The sequence below is a fragment of the Balaenoptera musculus genome, chromosome 11, assembly GCF_009873245.2.
Source record: "Balaenoptera musculus isolate JJ_BM4_2016_0621 chromosome 11, mBalMus1.pri.v3, whole genome shotgun sequence".
Classification (NCBI taxonomy): domain Eukaryota; kingdom Metazoa; phylum Chordata; class Mammalia; order Artiodactyla; family Balaenopteridae; genus Balaenoptera; species Balaenoptera musculus.
The window spans coordinates 39,850,480-39,873,612 of record NC_045795.1 but is presented as its reverse complement, the minus strand read 5'-3'; the positions used below and the strand labels follow the sequence as shown (position 1 = coordinate 39,873,612).

At 50.7% G+C, this 23,133-nt stretch overlaps 1 protein-coding gene across 1 annotated transcript in view; it reads left to right on the top strand.

The window, feature by feature from the left end:
- Positions 1-1,392: 1,392 nt before the first annotated feature.
- PACSIN1 (protein kinase C and casein kinase substrate in neurons 1) overlaps positions 1,393-23,133 on the top strand; it is a 61,520-nt gene continuing 39,779 nt past the window's right edge. Inside the window, exon 1 of the mRNA XM_036870758.1 lies at positions 1,393-1,557. The gene's annotated coding sequence lies outside the window, so the exon portion shown is untranslated. The remainder of the gene's footprint in view (positions 1,558-23,133) is intronic.

Below are 23,133 nucleotides of genomic sequence, written 5' to 3'. Positions count from 1 at the left end.
ACCATCAGATTCAGTCGCGCCCACTCCCCGCAGATGGCTGGGACCTATTCTCGCCCTGACCACCCTCACTTTCTTTCCCTTTCTCTAGCTTTATTTTCCTACTTTGTGCATATCACTTAAAAGTGTACACTACATACTATTTATTATATTTAACACCTGTCTTCCCTCACAATGTGAAGTACCTAAGGGCAGAGATTTTGCTTTTTTTCCCCTGATGGTCAGCATTTTTTAGCAATAAAGTATTTTCGAGTAATTTTTATTGGAATATAGTTGATCTACAATGTTGTGTTAGTTTCTGCTGTACAGCAAAGTGAATCAGTCATACATATACATATATCCACTTTTTTAAGATTCTTTTCCCATATAGGTCATCATGGAGTATTGAGTAGAGTTTCCTGTGCTATACAGTAGGTTCTTATTAGTTACCTATTTTATATAGCAATGTGTACATGTCAATCCCAATCTCCCAATTTATCCGCCCCCACCCCTCGCCCCCATTTTGTCTGTTTTGTACTCTGGTGCAGTCCAACCTCTCATCAGTGCCTTGCACAAAGTAGGCTCTCAATAGATAGGTGTTGAATAAATCCTGTTTAGAAATCCAAGACAGTTCTTTGCAAGTCTGCAGTGAACAGAGCTGCCCCAGGGCCCCCTGCAGTGTCCAGGCTTCCGGAAGCATTCAGGGTTCAAGGCAGGAAGGGTGAAGGCTTCGGGGGTCACAACGAACGAGCCCCCCAGAGAGCCCTCAGGAGGTGGCCTGGTCTGTCTTGGTGACAGCAGGGCCAGCTAGAACCAGGGCAGGAGGGTTAGTGACTACCCTGGGGTCAATGGGGCATTTCTGGGCGAAGCTGATGCGGGGTGGGGGGGCTATGAGTGGGATGGTGGTGGAGGAGGGGCCCTCACTCCAGAGCACCCCCCCCAAACACACACACTCGCGCCAGACGTACCCACCATACACGCCCCCGCATGTACCAGAAGACGCAGGATTAAGAGAGGGCAGAAACAGATGGGGCCGGAAGAATGTCCTAAAAAGTGGGGAAAGGGCAAAGAGGGGGAGGGGAGAGACACCCCGGAGTCTACGGTGCTCCCGCAGGAGGGCTGGGGAGGAGGGTGCAAGGGAGGTGCTCTCTGCACCCGCCCGCCGCAGAGCCCTTCTGCCCCGGCACCACCGAGCACCCCCTCGGAGGAGGGCGCCGGCCTGCGAAGTGGGGTTGCTGCGTGTCTCCCCCCCGCCTCCGCACCTTCTAAGCAGGTTGCAGCCGCCTCAGCAGCCGCGGCGCTTTCACCTGCGCAGCCCCGCGCCGCGCCGCCATTGGCTCGCTAAAAATGCCTCGCTAATCTGCGCCCATCTGTGCGCGCCTCCTCCCTCCGCCTCCCCCTCCTCCTCGGCTCTGACCTTCCTCCTTAGCGCAGCCCCGGCGAGGTCTGGAGGGACGCGGCGGCGGGGACGGCGGCGCAGCTTCTCTTCCCCCGGCAAGTCGTGCAGGCTTGAGGCCGGGTCCCAGACGCCCCGTTTGGCCCCGCGGCGCCGCGGATGGTGCCGGGCGTGCCTGCCCCCAGGTAGGAGGTCTGGCCCTTGGCTACAGGGTGGGGAGGGAGGGCTGCAGTCAGGGGGTGCGTGTGTGCGGTGGGCGCAGAGACTGACAGGGGAGAATTGGACAGTTACCTGCAGAGTGGTGAGCGCGCGGCCGGGGGTGCTTTGCAAACGCCGAGGTTCGCGGGCATCACCCGGGCAGTATCAGGATGTCCCTGCGCTGGGCCCCCTGGGAGAGGGACCTGGCGGAGACCTTTACCTGGGGGAAAACGCAGGAAATAGGTTCCTTGGGAAGGTGGGACGCACGCCCCGGGTCCTGTCCGAGTCTCTGGCCTGGCTTGTTCCGGTACCGACAGGGTGGGTCGGCTGATGCCAGCTTGGTGCGTAGGCTATTTGTGGACCAGAGTGGGCTGGGGAGAAACACAGCAGCTGATGCGTGCCCTATGTCCTGTCCGGTTTACAATTAAAGATATTTTCTTCTGTCCGTCTACGCCTTCCCCCACAGTTGGGATGGGAGGGGGGAAGAGGAGCAGGAGGTGACGATGAATGGCCCGCAGATACAGCAGAAGCCAAGGTCTGTCTGGCACTGCCCTCCTCCCCACCCCCGGGCCACTTGCTGCCTGTTAGAACTCTCTCTCCTCCTTATTTTTGCCTTAGCGGAGGCCATGAAGAGATTAAAAGGTCATCAGGGTGTGAGGGACACAGAGGCAAACCACAGAGCTTGGCCAGACCAAACTTCAAGCGCCAGCTGCCCCCCACACTCCACTGCCCAGCTCTGCACCCGACGTGCAGTGACACACATGGATGCTTTTCTCTGGGCACAACCATAAATAACTCACGTTGCCCGGGCTCTGGCATGGCGGGTGTGCAAACAGAACTGTCAATGATTTTGGAGGTTCTATCCCTCACCCACCTGGCCTTCCCACACAGGTCCATAAGCCACTCACAAGCCCCCCCTTCAGGCAGCGTCCTGATACCCCAGGTGAGATCCTTGCCTCCTGCCCTGCATTCTCCAGCCTAGCCTGCTTTGTGGCTTAGTTATTTATGCCTTGTCTGTCGCCCACTACACTGGAAGTGCTTTAGGGTAGGAATGTGTCTGATTTATCTGTCATCGCCCCTGCACCTGACCAGGGTCTGGCACCAAGTAAATGTGGGATGAGTGAATGAATCAACCTGAACTCTGAGAAATAGCTGGCAACCTGAAGGAGGAGGGTGAGCCCCATCTTGAGCTTTCCTCCCATCCCCCAGGACCGAAGAGCTACCAAAACCAGACACTCCCATTCAGGCCCTTCCTGGGCCTAGAAGTGATGGGCATCTATGGCATTCAGAGATAAACATTGCAGTCCTGAGGGCTCCAAAGGATCTTTTTGGGCCCGTGGTATGAGTCCCTTGCTGGTCCAGGCTTGGTGGAACGCCCTGGTGAAGGTCTGTCTTTCCTCAGGCCCCTGGGTTGGCACTTTTCTCCTGGGGTGCTAAGCTCACTCCAGGGTCTCTGTCTCTATCCCAGCCCTTGGGAGGGTCCCGGTCAGCATCAGGGCATCTGTGAGGCCCAAGCCAGATCATCCTCAGCCTCTGAGGTCCTCATAGGGAGCTCTGAACAGATCTTAAGATTGTGTGGAGGAGCTGACCCAGGCCAGAAGAGGAGGCTGCCAGCAAGGGTTCTGGCCCAGCCACAAGGCTCTGTCTGTGACAGGGACATTCTCAGAGCTTCCCCAGCCCTTGTTGCTCCTTTGACAGCCATGCTGATAAAATATCTGCAAGATGTTCTTATTCTCATCTCACAGAGGGGCAGACTGAGGCCCAGAGAGGGTCAGCAGCAGAGCCAGGGCCAGCACTCAGCTCCTGGCCCCAAGTCCAGTGTTCTCTCCACTGGGCTCGAGGGAGCTGGGGCAAGGCCCCAGACCCAGGTCAGAGTGTCCAGTTGTTCTCAGTCCCGTCTGGCTCTGTCCTGGCCCCTAGTAATGGAGAGTAAGGGTGTGTTGCTTCAGAGCTAGTGGGGGGAGGTGGAGGATGGTTTGGTTAGTGCCTGCAAGTGGTTGGCCCTGGGGGCCTTTCGGGGAGGGATACAGTAAAAACAGTAGAAACGAACAGTGCACAGCATCTACCACGTGTCAGGAGGCAACTATTTTTCATGAATGGAGTCATTCAGTCTTCACATTAGCCCAATGAGGTAGGTACTACTATTACCCCCATTTTACAAATGAGGAGACTGAGGCACAGAGAGGTCATCTATCCAAGGTCACACGGTTTGAAATTGGAGGAGCTAGGATTTGAGCCTAGGCTCCAGAGTCCATTATTCCCTAATACATTCCCTAATGCAAGAGCAAGAGGGCTGTGGACCTTACTGCTGAGGGCTCGTCTCTGTGGAGACACAGGTTTCAGGTACTCTGTGGCTAAAGTCCCCACATGTTAGGTAGTGTGTGCATGATTAAGTGTGACTGTGATGGTTTCGGATGCTCAGAATAATAACACCCATACTAGTGGGGCTCTTTGAGCACCTACTGTGCGGCAGGCAGAAATCTTTATAAGATGCACATCTGAGTCTGTCACTCCCCTGCTCTGCATCCTTCATTGGCTCCCCATTGCCCTGAGCACAATGTGCAGTCTCCCTCCTGTGGCCCCGCTGCCCTCCGCAAGCCTGGGCTTCCTCTCCCTTCTCACCCCACCTCTGCCCTCAGCTGCTCTGAACTGCTTTCAGTTCCTCAAATAAATCACACTTCTCTCACCTGCAGGCCTTTGCACAGGCTGATCCCCTGCCTAAAGCACGCTCCCGACCCCCTCCTCCCTACCCATTCCTCCTCACCCTCAGGAGTCTGCTGAAACTTTTCTTCCTTCCAGAAGCTTCCATGAATTCCTCCTCCCCACACTTAGCTCACCTCACCTCACACAATATCCTCTCTGGCTTTTCATTCCTCGCACCCACCCCCAGCTGTGGAGTCCTTGGGGGCAGGGTCTGTGTCCTGTTCCCAGAGTCCCCAGTGCCTAGCACACAGTAGCCCAGCTCCTACTTGTGGGATGAGTTAGCAAATATTGGTCCCCTTCATACACTTTCTCTCCTCACCAATTTCAGGACTTTTTAGCATTCTCCTCCCAATAGGAGCTAAGGACCCCTTCAGAATTTGCCTATAACACCCCCAGCAAGGACGGGCTGGTGGTGGAAAGCCTTCAGTGGAGAAGTGAAACTGCCTGTGGGCCTGGCAGGACAGGGGAGGCACTGGGGTGGGAGTTGGCTGATCTGGGGGAAGTCCTCCCTGGAGAAGCAGGTAGGAGGGATGGGGGAGGAGTGGGAGAGTTAGATAGGAGGAGGGCTGCTTGGTTTGGTTTTACATTTTTCTTAAAGAAAAAAAAAGCTTTTATTATTGTTTTTTTTTTTTTATTACCAAAGTAATATGTAACCTGTGTGGAAAACCTAGAATGTACTGGAAAGCCAAATTAGAAAAACTATTAGCTAGCACCAGACCTACCCACTTGTGGGCACTTTGTGGCTGGTTTCTAGCCAGGGACCTGTGGACCGGAAGGGGGAGGTGGGGACTGGGGTCTGGTGGGGCAGGTGAGGGTCCCAGGACTGGGACTTATGCGGGCAGGGGAGTGGTCCCCGGACCTGTGCATAGCAGAGGAAGGAAGCAGGATGGGTGGAAAGAGAAGTGGAGTTCTGGGAATTCCCTGGTGGTCCAGTGGTTAGGACTCCACGCTTCCACTGCAGGGGGCAGGGGTTCAATCCCTGGTTGGGGAACTAAGATCCTGCATGCCATGCAGCGTGGCCAAAATAAATAAATAGATAGATTTTTAAAAAGTGGAGCTCTGATGCAGGCCCAAAAGGGAACCCCAGGGCACTCTGGAGCTGGAGGGGCCCTTCCCAGTCTCTTTGGAATGGTTGGGCCTTAGGACCTCAGCATCCTTCCAGCACTGGGTGTGGCCCACGGTGTGCCCTTAGGCAGGTGGCTCTGCAGCAGCTGCCATCCCTGAAGGGGCTGCCAGCTGAGGGTCATGTGCTGACTGCACCCCCAACAGAAAGGATGGGTGGGAAGGTGGGAGATGGGCCAAACGGAGAAGACCAGCAGGAACCTGGCCCCAGGTGGCTCTGGGGAGACAGGAACTCTAATGCCAGGGAAGTTGGTGGGGCATCTCTGGGTGGGGAGCCTGTCAGTGGGGGTTGGGGGATGCTTGTGGAGACCTTGAGCTTGGGTGTTGGGGGTAGCAGGATGCCTAAAGACTGGGAGGGCAGAGGGGGCCTCAGCTCCTATTTATTTATTTAAAATTGAGAATTATGTGGGGTTTTTTTTTTTGCATTTAATATTTGTTTGCCCCGGGTCTTAGTTGCAGCACGTGTGCTCCTTAGTTGCGGCTCGCCGGCTCCTTAGTTGTGGCATGCGAACTCTTAGTTGCAGCATGCATATGGGATCTAGTTCCCTGACCAGGGATGGAACCCGGGCCCCCTGCATTGGGAGCACGGAATCTTAACCACTGCGCCACAAGGGAAGTCCCTCAGCTCCTATTCTGAAATTACTTGGGATTTCTCTGGCTGTCTGGTGGTTAAGACTCCGTGCTCCCAATGCAGGGGGCTCAGGTTCGATCCCTGGTCGGGGAACTGAGATCCCACATGGCACGTGGCGTGGCCAAAAAAATAAAATATAAAAATTACTTGATATTGGGACTTCCCTGGTGGCACAGTGATTAAGAATTGGCCTTCCAGGGCTTCCCTGGTGGCGCAGTGGTTGAGAATCCGCCTGCCAATGCAGGGGACATGGGTTCGAGCCCTGGTCTGGGAAGATCCCACATGCTGCAAAGCAACTGGGCCCGTGAGCCACAATTGCTGAGCCTGCGCGTCTGGAGCCTGTGCTCCGCAATAAGAGAGGCCGCGATGGTGAGAGGCCCGCGCACCGCGATGAGGAGTGGCCCCCGCTTGCCACAACTAGAGAAAGCCCTTGCACAGAAACGAAGACCCAACACAGCCATAAATAAAAAAATTAAAAAAAAAAAAAAAAAAAAAAAAAAAAAAAAAAAAAAAAAAAAAAAAAAAAGAATCGGCCTTCCAATGCAGGGGACACAGGTTCGATCCCTGGTCTGGGAAGATCCCACGTGCCGCGGAGCAACTAAGCCTGTGTGCCATAACTACTGAGCCTGTGCTCTAGAGCCCGTGAGCCACAACTACTGAGCCCACGTGCCACAACTCCTGAAGCCCGCTCGCCTAGAGCCTGTGCTCCGCAACAAGAGAAGCCACCGCAATGAGAAGCCCACATACCGCAATGAAGAGTAGCCCCTGTTTGCTGCAACTAGAGAAAGCCCGTGCTCGGCAACAAAGACCCAACGCAGCCAAAAATAAATAAATAAAATATAAATAAATTTATGAAAAAAATTTAAAATTACTTGATATTTAAATACTGGGTGGGGGCTGTTGTCGGCTTGCCAGATAAACTCAGTTAAATTTGACTTTCAGATAACCAACAAATTTGGTGGTTATCTGAAATTTTTTTTTTTAGTATAAGTATGTCCCAAATAGTGCATGGGACATAGTTATACTAAAAATTTTTTTTTTAATATTTATTTATTGGGAGAGGAGAGTCCCAACCAACCATGTTGTTTATCTGAAAGTCAGATTTAACTGAGTGTCCTGTATTTTCATTTGCTAAATCTGGCTACCCTAGACTGGGCTGGGGGCCTGGGGGGAGGGGTAGAGAGAGAGGGAGGGAGCCTAGGGGTCCTAATTTTCTCTTCTTTTGTTTTGGGGGAAAGGTCAATGGATACTTGTTTGAAGTTGACAGTTTAAAAAAATTCACATGTCCATTTTTAGAAATTAATGAGATTTTAAAAATTTTGCATCTGTAAATGTTTGCACCTGTAAAGTTTTTTTTAATTAATTTTTGGCTGCGTTGGGTCTTCGTTGCTGCACGCGGGCTTTCTCTAGTTGCAGCGAGCGGGGGACTACTCTTTGTTGCGGTGCACGGGCTTCTCGTTGCGGTGGCTTCTCTTGTTGCGGAGCACGGGCTCTAGGCGGGCGGGCTTCAGTATTTGCAGCACGTGGGCTCAGTAGTTGAGGTGCATGGGCTCTAGAGCACAGGCTCAGTAGTTGTGGCGCACGGGCTTAGTTGCTCCGCGGCATGTGGGATCTTCCCGGATCAGGGTTTGAACCCGTGTGCCCTGCATTGGCAGGCGGATTCTTAACCACTGTGCCACCAGGGAAGTCCCTGCACCTGTAAAATTTTGCATTTGTTTCTGTTCACTGTCCAGAGAGTAACTCCCCATTTGTGGATTTTGGCTGCCCAGTGCTGCTCAGAAGTAATAAAATGATCCATCCCATTATTTATTCAGGAGGGACAAAGGAGATTTGATGATCAAGGGTGGAGTCACTAAATAAGGCTAATCCATTGGAGAAATGAAAGTCATCATCATAATAAAGCTCTTAGGTGGCAGAGGGTGTGGGAAACTGGAACTCTCCCATCAGCTGGAGGATAGGTTGGCACTACCTCTTTGGCAGTAGCCGCCAAAGTTTTAACCCGGCAGTTCCACGTCCCAGGATTTCTCCTACAGGCACCCCCTTAGTAGGATACAGAGAGCCGGGTGGAATGGTCTGTGTGGCAAAACTAAACGTCCATCAGGAGGGCTGGTGACATATTAGGACCTCGCGAGATGCTGTGATTTTGGCAGCTGTTCACTCTTTGGTTTGGTCAGTGAATGTGGACTGAATGTTTTCTGTGTGCTGGGCACTGTTTTAGGTGCTGGGGACCCAGAGAAAAGAATGGGCAGAGCTTAATATCAGGGTGGGAAGATGGTCAGAATGTATTGGCAAGTCAAAGCAAGTGGCTTTGTAGAACAATGTGTATAGTATGATCCCACTTACGAAATATACATATGTATGTTGTGTTCACATTTGCATAAAAATGTCGAGAAGGCTGCATACCTGATGGTTATTAGAGCTTACCTCTGGGGCAGGTATTGGGAGGTCAAATGCCAGGCAAGAGGGGGAATATTTCCTCTTTATTTTAGCACCCTGTGCTGTTTGCGTTTTATACAACAAACATCATTACTCCTACAAAACATCATTAAAACTCTACTTCATAATACCTGGGATTTTTCTTGGAAATCTAAAAAAAGTGAGCGTTTGAACTGCACTCCCCTCAAATGCAAATTTGATGCCATTTGAGTCAGATGCTGCCACTTGGGTTTGAAGAGTTTTTATTTGTGGCTGGTTTCTCTCTGGTTTCCTCATGGGCTTGTTTCTCCTCTCCTTCCTCCTCCCAATCCTGGGGTGGATATAACCTGGTGGGATGGGAAAGGAGGTAAGTGTGGGTATCAGGAGGGCACAGAGAAGGGAGGCAGGCCCTGGACAGCAGTGCCAGGGGGCCTGAGAGGGCTGAGATCCTCTGACCTGTGCCTGGCACTGTTCTATTTATTCATGTTTATTAACTCATTTAGTCTTCTCAGTAACTTTATGAGGTTATCCCATTTTACAGATGCGGAAACTGAGGTTAAGTGACTTGGCTGAGGTCACACTGGCTGGCAAGTAAGTGGCTGAGGCAGGATTCACACCCATGCAGTCTGGATCCAGAGGCTGTGCTCTTAACCTGGAGGCCACAGCCCTTCTCGTTAGGGAGTGGAGATGACCACTCTCAGAGAAGAGAGTCCTTGGCAGGCCCTGCTCCCTAAGGCTGGGGGTGATTGATCATGGCAGGTCTTCGGCAGGAGTAGACCTGGAGGGAGAAGATGGTAGATCCAGAGCGGTGGACACTGGGGCAGGGGAGGAAATTAGCACAGGAACCCAAAGGAAGAAGTGGGAGATGGGGCTGGTGGGGCAGGTGCTGGATAGTTTAGATGATCGGCCTCATTGGCCTGGCTGGGGCAGGTGGCCCAGGGCTATCCCTGCTCCTTGCAGGGCCTGGCAGAGGCCCAGCATCCCCAGGCCCACTCTGCCCCACATGGGCCTTCTCTGGGCCACACACCCTATCCCTGGCCTGCCTGGGTCCAGCCTTGACTGGCCTCCCGAGAGGAGAGACAGCTGAGGTGGGGCAGGAGCAAGGGCTGGGTGTCAGGAGGCCCAGGGTGAGGTCCTGTACCTGACACTGACATACGGAGGGGCCTTGGGACATTCAACACCTCCCCTTGGACTTGGTTTCCTCCTCTTTTATTTTAAAACTTTTTATCATGGAAAAATATAAGCATTTACAAAAGCAGAGAGAATAGTATAATAAACCATCATGTACCTACCACTCAGCTTCAAATGCTATCAACTCATGGCCAGTCTTGTTGTACCCCCCACCCTGGAATAATTCAAATCCCAGGCATCATTTCATCATAAGTATATCAAGATGTATCTATCTCTAAAAGATGAGGACTTTTCCTAACATAATCACAATACCATCATCACACCTAAGAAGAAACCATTTCTTTATATCATCGAATATACACTCAGCATTCACATTCCTAGTTGTCACAGACATGTCTTTTTTTACATCTAGTTTGACTCAAGATCCAAATCAGGTCCACACACATTGTGACTGGTTGATAAGTCTTAGTCTCTATTAATCCATACTTTCCCCCCTCCATCCTTTTCTTTGTCCTTGGCAATTTATCTGTTGGAGAAGCCAGGTTGTTTGTCTCATAGGATTTCCCCCAGTCTGGATTTTGTGGATTGCATCCCCATGGTGTAGTTTAACATGTTCCTCTCTCCCCTCTGTAAATTGGTAGTTGGGTTCATCCCTCTTCTGACCCCTCCTTGTGCAGTCACCCATAAATCCTCCAGCTCTATCTTCAAGACACCCAGAATCCCACCACTTCTCACCACCTACACTTCTGCCCTCCCTCTAAGCCCCCACCATTTCTCTCCTGGATCATTGTAGCAGCCTCTAACTGGTCTCCCTGCACCCACCTTGCCCCAGCAGCCAAAGAGATCCGTATAAAACCTAAATGTGATCATATCCCTCCTCTGCTCAAAACTTCAATGACTCCCTCTTATTTGGAATAAAACCTAAAGTCCTATAACAGGTCCTACAAGGCCCTGTGTGATCTGGCTGTCCAGTACCTCTGACCTCATCTCATGCCATTCCCTCTTCACTGGGCTCCTAGCCATTTCTTGGGCATATCAGATATCCTCCTGCCTCAGGGCCTTTGCACTGCTCTTCCCTGTGCCTGGCCTCAGAGGTCCACGTGGCACATCCCTGCACATGTCATCTCCTCAGAGAGGCCTTCCCAGAGCACCTCATCTAAAACAGCCCCTGTTATTCTCCATCCCCTGACCCTGCTCTGTTTTCCATCATAGCACTTATGCATCCCCCGTGTTAGAGTCTCATTAGTTTCTGGTCTGTCTCCCCTACCTGCCTGTGAGTCCTGTGAGGGCAGGGCGGCACGACTCTGCCCACAAAGCAGACCTCCTCTGCCACTTAGATCCCTCCCTGTCAGCTCCTCTCCTTCCAGCATTTCCTGGAAAATAAAACAACCCCGTACTTGCGCGTGGCACTTCATAGTTTACAAAATACTTCCTGTCTTAGGTCAGATTCCTTGGAAGCCATACCCAAGACAGAGATTCCTGGGTCAGTGGTTTCCTTCAGGCATGCGCACAGAAGGGAGAGAGGGCGCCTGATGGGGCCAGGAAGGAGCTGGAGAAAGATGTGCTTTCAGCTAAGTCTAGCTCTGATCCCCCAGGGAGCTCTGGAGTGGGAGCAGCAAGTGCAGGGTTGGCCTTCCTTGAGGCAAGGGGCCAGCCTTTGTACCCTCTTATCAGGCCTGGGGAAGGGCATAACCTCCCAGGCACCTCTAGGTGAGGCTGCTCACCTATAAGCCGCGGTCAAAACACTAATTTGAAAAGATACATGCACCCCAATGATCATAGAAGCATTATTTACCATAGCCAAGATATGGAAGCAACCAAGGTGCCTATCAACAGACACATGGGTAAAGAAGATGTGGTGTATATACACACACACACACACACACACACACACATACAGTGGAATATTCCTCAGCCATAAAAAAGAATGAAATTCTGCCATTTGCAGCCACGTGGATGAGCCTAGAGAATATTATGCTTTGTGAAATAAAGTCAGAAAGAAAGACAAATACTGTATAATATCACTTATATGTGGAATCTAAAAAATAATACAAACAAATGTATACAGAAAACAGAAACAGACTCACAGATACAGAAAACAAACTAGTGGTTACCAGTGGGGAGAGGGAAGGGGGAGAGGCAAGATAATGGCATGGGATTAAGAGATACAAACTACTATGTATAAAATAGATAAACAACAAGGATATATTATATAACACAGAATTACAGCCATTATAATGTCTTTTAATGGGGTATAAACTATACAAATACTGAATCAATATGCTGTACACCTGAAACTAATATTGTAAATCAACTATACTTCAATAAAAAAATAACAAACAACTCTCAGGAGAAGGGGGCATCTGTGAGCCACCTGCAGCAGCTTGGGGATGGTACCCCATATGATAAAGGGGTGCTAACAGTACCTCCTCCACCTTCATATCCATTTTCTGCTTTGAGCCCTGCCATTAGCCTATGAGGAAGGTATTTATTAATTAGCATTATTCCTATTTGATAGATGAGGAAGCTGAGGTTGGGAGCAGGGATGACTTGCCTGGGGTTGCACAGCCAGGAACGGGGCAGACCTGGGATTCGATTCATTCTTACTTGGGATCCCCTGATTAGCTGATAAATTGTCTTAGTGGCTACTGGATCATTGTTTTACTCTCATGCATTCATTCAGCAAATATGTATTGAGTGCTGTGTGCCCAGGCTGAACTGGGCACCAGCCATTCAGTGGTGAATGAAACCCATCTTGTCCTTGCCCCCTGGAGCTTTCACTCTGGATCTGCCAGCATTTAGCTGACCGCCCCTCCGCCCCCCTGCTTACCCCTGTTGAGCCCTCAGCAGCCCCAGCTTCCATAATGACAGCATGTGATGTTTGTTGAGCACTTACTATGTGCTGGGCACCGTGTAAGGCTCTTTGTGTTGATGAGCTCGCTTCACCTTCCCAGCGCCCTGTTTTCAGATGGGTAAGTTGAGGCTGCAGAGGGCCCTAAGGCTCCTGGTCCAGGTCCCTCCATGAGTGTGTTATAGAGCCCTCTGAACACGGCTCTTTCCACTCCTGCCTCCCCTCCCACGGCCCCACCTACAGCAGGATATCTGGTGTCACCTCTATCAGCAGCTCCATCGGACACCAGGCTGCCACCGCCGCCTGCTCTCCGAGTGTAGGGTGACCGGCTGCCATCTCACCTGCCCCACTTGGCCCTGCCCCAGCTGGGGCACTTCTGATGGGAGGCCTCCCCACCATACAGGGCCCAGGATCCCTGCCTTTGCCCCCGTTCCCAGCACCTTTGTCACTGGCCCCGACTGACTGGGTGGCCCTTCCGCCAGCCCCAGCCGGGCCCGGGCATTGGGGGCCCCTCCCCCCTCACACCAGCTGGCCTGGTAAGCTGCAAAGCTGGCTCAGGTGCCCCTGGACAGGGCCAGAGGGGCGGGGTGGCCAATCACAGTGGGGCTTCCTTCCCTTCTCACCACTCCCCAAGCAGGGCCAAGACAAGCCCAGCAGGGAGAAATCAAGTCACGACATTTCCACCTGAGGGGTTTAAGTGTGGGGAGGGCCCCTCAGGCTGTCTTGGTGATGGGGATTTATGAAGCAGTAGAATGGGTGTGGGCACCCCAGCTTGCATCAGCTCAAGGTCCCTGAGCCCCCCTGGTCCTCCTAGGACCCCCCCACCACCAGGCTGCTCTGAACCATTGCTCAGCTGCGCTGGGCTGTGATGGCTGGGCCTCTGTCCTTTACTTCAGGCCTGGAGGCTTCCTCCAGGGGCCATGCTAAGGAGGTGCCTGCCCCCCTCCCCTCCCCCTTTGGCAGAATTCTGGGAATATTTGTGCAAACTTTGGAAACAAAATAGCTTAGAAAGTGCATGCAGATAAGCCTGTCTCCCTGTTGGCATGGCCATTGGAGCGGTTAGTCTGCTCACAGCCTGGCGGGGGTGGCTGTGGTCAGCAGGGGGGATGCAGGGGCTGGAAGACGGGGGAAGCCCTGAGAGCCGTGGCCCTCCCACCTTCGCTGCAACTTAACGTCAGGTTTCCAGCACATTTTTCTTCCCACCAGATGGTGAGTTTTCTAATTTGATCATTTTGTTTGCTAGACTTCTATAAAGAAATTTCCCTCTTTACCTATTTTGTTATTCTGAAATATGGTACATACAGTAGGATAAAGGCTTGATTCTTTCCCTTTATCATTTTTTAGAGAAATCAGTTGGTGCTTTAGCAACCTCCAAAGGTGACCAGTGAGTAATATTCCTAGTTTTAAAATATAAAAGTATATAAAATAGGTTATACATTTTAACAAATTAATATAAAGCCAACACCCGTGTTGCCACCATTTAGGTCAAAAATAGAGAATTGCTGCCGCTTCAAAAGACCCCCACGGACCCTTCCCCACTACAAGCCCCTCTCTCTCCCTGGAGGGACCCACCATTCTAAATAGTTGGGGTTATTATCTTCTTTGTTTTTGGTTTTACCTCGTAAGTCTGCATCTAAAACCAAATAGTTCTTTCTGTCTCTTTTTGAATTTTAATTAATGGAATTATGTATTCTTTTATGTCTTTTTTTGTTGTTGTTTTCAGTCAACATTTTCTTTTTACCATGCATCTACATTGTTCTTTGTAGCGGTAGTCCTTTTGTTTTTTTGTTTGTTTTTTATTATTTATTTATGTATTTATTTAGGCTGCACCGGGTCTTAGTTGCGGCATGCGGGATCTTCATTGCAGCATGTTTTTAGTTGCTGCATGCGGGCTGTTAGTTGTGGCATGCATGTGGGATCTAGTTCCCCGACCAGGGATTGAACCCAGGCCCCCTGCATTGGGAGCACAGTAACTGCTGGACCACCAGGGAAGTCCCAGTCCTTTCATTTTTTATCGTTGCATAGTGTTCTGATGTGTAGATGTATCATGATTTACTTATCCAGTTTACTGTTTACAGACATCAGGATTGTTTTCTGACTGTGGCTCTTGTGAAAAATGCTACTCAGAACATTCTTATCCACGACTCTGGGTAAATACATGCATGCAGTTCTGCAGGGTGTATTCCTAGGAGCGGAATTGCTGGGTCATGGGGAATGTGTATTTTCAAACTTACTAGATAATGCTAAACTGTTTTCCAAAGTGGTTGTACCAGCTCACAAGCAGTGTGTGCAGGATCCCAGTGCTCCACATTCTTTTTTTTTTTTTTTTTTTAATTTTCTTTCTTTCTTTCTTTATTTTTGGCTGCATTGGGTCTTCGTTGCTGCGTGCAGGCTTTCTGTAGTTGCGGTGAGCGGGGACTGCTCTTTGTTGCAGTGTGTGGTCTTCTCATTGCGGTGGCTTCTCTTGTTGCAGAGCCTGGGCTCTAGGCGCGTGGGCTTTAGTAGTTGTGGCTCACAGGCTCAGCAGTTGTGGCGCACGGGCTTAGTTGCTCTGCAGCACGTGTGATCTTCCCGGACCAGGGCTCGAACCCGTGTCCCCTGCATTGGCAGGCGGATTCCCAACCACTGTGCCACCAGGGAAGTCCCCAGTGCTCCACATTCTTGCAGATATTTGATTATTAGCAGACTTTTCTGGGTTTTTTTTTTTTTTAGATTTTGATTTTGATTATCATTATGGATTTTTATAAATCTTATGAGTTTCAGTCCTTGGACTCATTATTCTCAGTGATGCTCAAATTTTCCCATCTTTGGCCAGTGGGAGCCTCTTGAAGTTGACTCTGGCATCCATTCACACAACTTTGGAAGTGTCCTTGCTTTCTGGAATGAAGATGTTCCTGGCTCATCTGAGCTGCAATCAGCCATTTCTCCGAAGAGCTGGAGATATATATATATATATATATTTTGTTGTTGTTGTTGTTTGTTTGATTTTTTAAATTGAGATATAATTCATATACCATAATTTTCACAATGTATAATTCAGTGGCTTTTAGCACATGCACAAAGTTGTGCACCCATCACCACTATCTAATTCCAGACATTTCCATTTCTCCTAAAAGAAACCCCATGCCCATCAGCAGTTACTGCTCAGTTCCCCCTTCCTCAACCACCAGTCTACTTTCTGTCTCTATCAATTTGCCTATTCTGGATATTTCATATAAGTGGAATCATATCTTTTGTGTCTGGCTCCTTTAACTTAGCATAATGTTTATAAGGTTCTTTCATGTTGTAGCATATAACAGTACTTCATTCCTTTTTATGACTAAATAATGTTGCATTGTATGGATATACATTTTGTTTATCCATTCATTGATGGACATTTGAGTTGTTTTCACTTTTTGGTTATTATTAATAATGCTTCTGTGAGCACTAGTGTACAAGTTTTTGTGTAGACATGTTTTCATTTCTCTTGGATATATATCTAGGAGTGGAATTGTTGGATCATTTCATAACTCCATGTTTGATCTTTTGAGGAACTGCCAGACTGTTCTCTAGACTGTACCATTTACATTCCCCCTTATTGTGGGTCTGATTTGCATTTCTCTAAGGACTAATAATATTGAGCATCTTTTCCTGTGCTTATTGGCCCTTTGTATCTTCTTTTTTAAAAAAAATTAATTAATTAATTAATTTATTTATTTTTGGCTGTGTTGGGTCTTCGTTTCTGTGCGAGGGCTTTCTCTCGTTGCGGCAAGCAGGGGCCACTCTTCATCGCGGTGCGCGGGCCTCTCACTATCGCGGCCTCTCTTGTTGCGGAGCACAGGCTCCAGACGCGCAGGCTCAGTAGTTGTGGCTCACGGGCCTAGTTGCTCCGTGGCATGTGGGATCTTCCCAGACCAGGGCTCGAACCCGTGTCCCCTGCATTGGCAGGCAGATTCTCAACCACTGCGCCACCAAGGAAGCCCCTGTATCTTCTTTGGAGAAATGTCTTTTCATATCCTTTGCCCAGTTTTAAATTGGGTAATTTGTCTTTTTATTGTCGACTTTTTAGAGTTCTTTATGTATTCTAGATACTAGCCCCTTATCAGATAGATGATTTACAAATATTTTTTTCCCCATTTCCGTGGGTTGTCTTTACCCTATGAATCTGTTTAACGGGGAATGGTCTTTGAGACTCAGTCTGGGTGTTGGAGGCATTAGGCTTTTTGAATTCTAGAAACCAACCTAAGGACCCACTTATAGCCTCAGCAGTTCTGGGCAGTAGGGCCTCATCTTACAGTGACACTGAGGCACAGAGGAGGGAGGTGGCCTGCCCAGGGGCACCCAGCTGCTATGTGGCTGCAGGGCACCAGAGTCAGGTCCCCAGTTTAGTTCCCATAGCTTCTCTTGGGGTCCTCACTCCAGCCCAACCCACATCCTCCAAACCCCCAAACTCAACCATTCCCTTTCCCTGGGTGCCTCCCACTCTACTTTGTTGCTCTCAGCTCCTCTCCTTCAAGGAAAACCCTTCTTTGGCTGCCCTAGCCCAGAAGGGTCCTCCTAGGATGAGCTCCAGGAGGTGGGAAGCTGCACTTGGACACATGGTCAATGGTCAAATTTGGGAAAAAGCAGATTCAACCAAGGTAAAGAATTTTCTTTACTGCAGGACTCATCAGTGCCTTTAGCTTGCTATTGTGTATTGTGAACATTAAGGAATTTAATTGCCAAAACTTAGAAGCCACCAGGATGTCCTGCAATAGGTGAATGGCTAAATAAACTGTGGTATACCCAGACAATGGAATGCTATTCCATGATAAAAAGAAATGAGCTATCAAGCCGTGAAAGACATGCAGGAACCTTAAAAGACGTATTACTAAATGAAAGAAGCCGATCTGCAAAGGCTACCTACGGTATGATTCCAATTATATGACATTCTGGAAAAGGCAAAACTTCAGAGACAATAAAAAGGCCATGGTTGCCAGGGGTTTGGAGAGAGGGAGGAAAAGATGGAGCACAAGGGATTTTTAGGGCAATGAAACTATTCTGTATGATACTATAGTGGTGGATACATGCCATTACACATTTGCCAAAATCCATAGACTGTACAACATCAAGAGTGAACCCTAATGTACAGAATGGACTTTGGTTGATAATAGTGTCAGTGTTGGTTCATGGATTGTACCAAATGAACCATACTGATGAGGGATGTTGAGGGCAGGGGAGTATATATGTGTGTGTGTGTTGGGGGGGTGCTATATGGGAATTCTGTTTTCTGCTCAGTTCTGCTGTGAACCTGAAACTGCTCTGAAAAGTAAAGTCTGTTAATTTAAAAAAGTAACATCAGGGAGTGATGTGTTACAATGGAAAAATAGAACAGGGGAAAGGGGCTAGGGAGCGATGGGGGTGGGCTGGCTGTTTCAGATGAGGTGGCGGGTCAGGGACATTGATCAGAGACCTAAACAGGGCAGGAAATAAGCCTGTGGCTATCAGGGGAAGGGCAGCCCAGCACAGGGAGCAGCAAATGCAAAGGCCCGGAGGCAGGGAAGAGCCTGATTTGTGTCAGGGACACAGTAAGGACAAACTGCCAGGAGGGGAGTGAGGGGGTTGGGGGAGAGGTTGGAGGTGAAGACAAACAGCTTGGGACGCTCCACATCGGCCTGAAGGCCTGGCAAGCCTGAGCAACTCGTTCTCAGTGAAATGGTGAGTCACTGGGGGGTTTCAGCAGGGGTGTGACACGTCAAAATTATACTTATATTTAAAAAAGATGACTGTCACGCAAACAGACAGAAGGGGCAAGGATGGAAGTAGGGAGACCTTTTAGGAAACTACACATCCTCCAGGGGAGAGACGATGGTGGTGCGGACCCACCGTCCATGGCAGGGGGCTGCAGGGTGGCTGGATTCTGGGTCTGGTGAGGGGAGAGTCAGTGGGCTATGGGGGTGAGGGAAGGAGAGGAACCTAGGTCTTTGGCTTGAGCACGTGGGTGAATAGTGGTGTCCTTTTCTGAGATGGCGAAGACCAGAGCAATAGAGAGTTCTGTTGGGACGTGTCTACCTGTTCAACATCCAAATGGGGCGTTAAGGAGGTGGTTGGGTTTACAGGCTGGAATTCAGCGGCAGAGTTGGGGCTGGAAATATGAGTGAGGTATTAAAGCCACAGGCCTGATGAGCTCCCCTTGAGAGCAGGTGTAGACGGGGAAGACGAGGGGCCCCAGGCCCGGGCTGGGTGTGCAGGCTTAGAGCTTGGAGAGACCAAGGAGTGACTCAGGTGGGGGCGTGGTGTCAGAGAAGCTGAGGGGCCATGTGTTTCAGGGCCAACGATGGGGTGGCCGCTGAGCACGGCAGGAGGAGGATTAGACAGGGACGGGGTGCTTTGGTACGGTGGGGCCAGAGCCCTATTGGAGGGGCTTCGAGAAGGGGTGGAGACAGGGCGGATGGACGGCCTTCCCAGGGGTGTCCTCTAGGAGCCAAGGAGCAGGCCCACCGGGCAGGGGCTGAGGGCAGCTTGTAGTCTGTGGAGGGACTTTTTTTTTTTTTTTTAGTGATAGAAAAACCACCGTTTCTCCCTTGATGGGAAAGTTTCCCTATGTGAGGGAAAAACCGATCATGTCGGGGAGGGGAGAGAATTGTTGGGGCGCTGCAGTTGGGGAGCTGGGGGGGCTGGTACCCAGTGGGAGGGAGGCAGAGCCTGGGGGTGGGGAGCAGTGGCGGGGGAGCCAGTGTGGGCCGTTCTCTTTAGGCTCCTGTTTTCTCAGCATCATCGTCACAGCCTCAGCTAAGAGCTCGGGAGGAGGAGGTGGTGGGAAACACTGGTCTTCACCGTGGTTCTCACGGCCTCTGTGTGGAGCAGGTGCCCTCACCACAGCTTTGTAGATGAGGAAATTAAGGGTCGCTTGCCAGGAAGGGGCAGGACTGGGATTTTGAACAGGGTCTGGTGGGTTCCAAGGACACTCCTCTGGGTGTTCATAGGGGAGCGTGGATCTCAGGATGTGAATCTACATCCCACTCTTCCAGCCTCTCCGCCTAGGGCAGCCCCTCACCTACAGGGCAGACATCAGACCCAGACAGCCAGGTGACTGCCCCCACATAATACAGAGGGACACAGGGTAGACCCAGTGGACTCCCTGGGAGCCAGACCTGGGTCAGAAATCCATTTATCACCTGGTCCCCATATGCTCCCATCCTAACGAGGGCCCATGATGACTTTCGGGGCCCCTGGTACCTATGTCCGTTTGGACCCTGTGTCTAATAGTCCTTGAAATGCCTGGGTATTTGGATAGTCCTCTTTCTCCAGTGGTGGTTTCCCTAATAAATGGCTGTGTGAGTCCCTCTGGGGAGGGCCTGGTGGAATCATTACCATATATACTTGTTCTGGGGTCGCAGGGCCCTCGCTCTCCTTCAGTCAGTTGGACCTGAAACCTTGCTCAGGTGTGGAAACTGGGCAGAGGATCAGGACTTTTTATTGGGGTGCAGCCCTCAGATCCAGATCATCAGGCCTTGGTTTCTTTCTTTCTTTTTTTTGGCCACAATGCGAGGCTTGCAGGATCTTAGTTCCCACACTAGGGATTGAACCTGCACCCTCGGCAGTGAAAGCGCTGAGTCCTAACCACTGGACCGCCAGGGAATTCCCAGGCCTTGGTTTCTTTTGATTACAGAGAGTGGGCAGTGTCCTGGTTGGCTGCCCATCTGGCTTGCCTCTAGGGATGCTGGTTCTAGTAACCATTTCCAAAGCTCTGCATGTCAGGCCCTCCCAACTGCCCTCTGACCTTGCCAAAAGTTGTGATAATTGCACTCACCTTGCTTCTGACCAGTAAGTGTTGCCACCTGGCCTCTTATTTGGGCATCCTATCCTCTCCATTGCTGTCAGGGTGCCCAGTTCTGTAACAGCGGCTCCTAGTCTCAGGTCCTCAGAGGACACTCATCCCTGAGCTTGTCAGGCTGCTGGCACCCACCCCCGCCCCGCAACCAGCACTCCCCTATGGCTTTGGCAAATGGAGAGTCGGTCACACTGTCCTGCAGAAGATGGACATCTGGTGGGTTTTCCAGCCTGACACGCCATATTCGTCTGACACTCTCACTTCTCTGAGCCTTTTGACCCCTCTTCCACCTGACATGGCAGCCCTGGCATTTCTACTTCTTGTGCTGTGATACCACTTTGTTTTTGGCCCCGCTGCACAGCATGCGGGATCTTAGTTCCCCGACCAGGGATCGAACCCGTGCCTTTGGCAGTGGAAGCATGGAGTCCTAACCACTGGACCTCCAGGGAACTCCCTGGGATACCACTTTCTCCAAGCAGTGTGCTAACACCATCGTTCGGGGTTCTTGTCAGGGTGTCAGTGCTTGTTTATGGTATTAACTCTCTCTTATCCGGCTCTACAGCCCCACCCCCGACCTTGATCCATCCCCTTAGATCGCATCCCCTGTGCTCTCCTGGTTCTGCCAATGCAGGGCTCCTTCAAGCCGCAGGCTGAGGTGTGACTTACCTTAGCTATTGCTCGGGTGGCCAGGAGAGGAGGGGGGCAGTTTTAAGGGAGGATCCTCAGCATCGTCCTCAAGCAGGGCGTGTTCTGTGCTCTGAGGGGTCCCTTCCAAGTCCCACTCTTTCCGGAGCAGGGCCTGACCTTGGTGCTGCAGACTCATTGTTGGCTGAGACTTCAACCTTCTCTGACATTCTGCTCTGCTTATAATTAAGCCCTGCGCCTGCTCCTCAGCTTTTCCCTCCCCTCCACCTGCAGGAGAGGAGAATTTATATGCAGCTAAGGAGGCCCTTGGCTTCCACATTTGGCCTTAAATTAGTGATGAATCACTCTCAGCCTTTTAGAATTGTCTTTCTCCAGTGCATAAGAGCCCCAGCAAGAGCCGGCCCATTCCTTGGGCTTTATAATTAATTATGACTCCCCTAGCCTCTCAAACTCCAGAGAAATTCCCCGCCCCCTCAGCGCGCTCCCTTCGAGTTCAACCTGGAAAAGTGTTCGCAGCTTCATCGCTGCTACTTGCAGGCTGCCAGTTCTGCCCCAGCTGTGGTCCTCACTGCCCGCCATCAGTGGGTGACCCAGCTCCATCCCACTGTTCAGGGGCTGCTTCCTAGAGCTACTGGCTAGGTTGGGTTCCCGGGAAACAAGACTCTGAAATGATTTGTGTGAGGGAGGGTCATGGGATCTTGCTCTGGTTGTAAGAGGGGAGGGAAGCAGGACAGGCCAGAGAGAGGGAGGGGTTGGACCGACGGTGCACTTTTAACACCGGCCTCACTTGATCGCCTGGGGAGCGCTGAGGCTGGGATGGTGCTTCAGAGTTGTCCTGAATTAAGGATCCAGGGATCCAGGCCCGTGTCAACCAGTTATTGGATGCGAGCTTCCCCTGCGACAGGGCTGTAAGGTGGAGGGCAGTCCTTGGGGAGGGACTGAGACTTGTCAGCAGTAAATATACCCCACAGCTGGGGGATACCTTTGTCCTGAAGCAGGGCTTCTGGGAGGCGCAGCACACAGCCCAGCACACAATTTATCAATATTTAGTTTTTCATGTATTGGTGGACATTTGGGTTGTTTGGGGGCTAGTGTGAATCCCACTGCTGTGCGCATTCGTGTACATGCCTTTTTTTTTTTTTTGGCCACGCCCCGCGGTATGTGGGATCTTAGTTCCCTGACCGGGGTCCAACAAACCCGCACCCCCTGCAGTGGAAGTGTGGAATCTTTCTTTTTTCTTTTTTTTTTTTTTAAATTTTATTTATTTATTTTATTTCTGGCTGTGTTGGGTCTTCGTTTCTGTGCGAGGGCTTTCTCTAGTTGTGGCAAGCGAGGGCCATTCTTCATGGCGGTGCGTGGGCCTCTCACTATCGTGGCCTCTCTTGTTGCGGAGCACAGGCTCCAGACGCGCAGGCTCAGTAATTGTGGCTCATGGGCCCAGTTGCTCCGCGGCATGTGGGATCTTCCCAGACCAGGGCTCGAACCCATGTCCCCTGCACTGGCAGGCAGATTCTCAACCACTGCGCCACCGGGGAAGCCCAGAAGTGTGGAATCTTAATCACTGGACCGCCAGGGATGTCCCTCATGTACATGTCTTTCGGTGGCCGTGTGCACTTGTTACTGTTGGGTGTCTACTCGAGAGTGGCAGGGTTGGTGAACTTTAGTAGATATTGCCAAATAGTTTTTTCTTTCTTATTTTTTTAAAAATTAATTATTTATTTATTTGGTTACGTGGGGTCTTAGTTGTGACAGGCGGGCTCCTTAGTTGTGACTCACAGGCTCCTTAGTTGCATCTCTCCTCCTTAGTTGCATCAGGCGGGCTCCTTAGTTGTGGCTCACGGGTTCCTTAGTTGTGGCTCACCAGCTCCTTAGTTGCGGCATGCGAACTCTTAGTTGTGGCGTGCATGTGGGATCTAGTTCCCTGACCAGGGATTGAACCCAGGCCCCCTGCATTGGGACCATGGAGTCTTAACCACTGCGCCACCAGGGAAGTCCCTGCTGAATAGTTTTCCAAAGTGGCTGCACCATTTTATATTCTCACCAGCAGTGTTCCAGAGTTCTGGTTGCTCTGCATCCTCACCAACACTTGGTATTGTCTGTCCTTTTATTTTAGCCATTCTGGTGGTCCAGACATCAGTGATTCTTATGTGCAGTCAGGGTGGGAAACCACTGCTCCCTGGCAGATGGGTGGGTGTGAGATTTGGGGAGCCCTGGGACCACCCCCACTTTTTTTTTTTGGCTGTGCCGTGCAGCTTGTGGAACCCTAGTTCCCT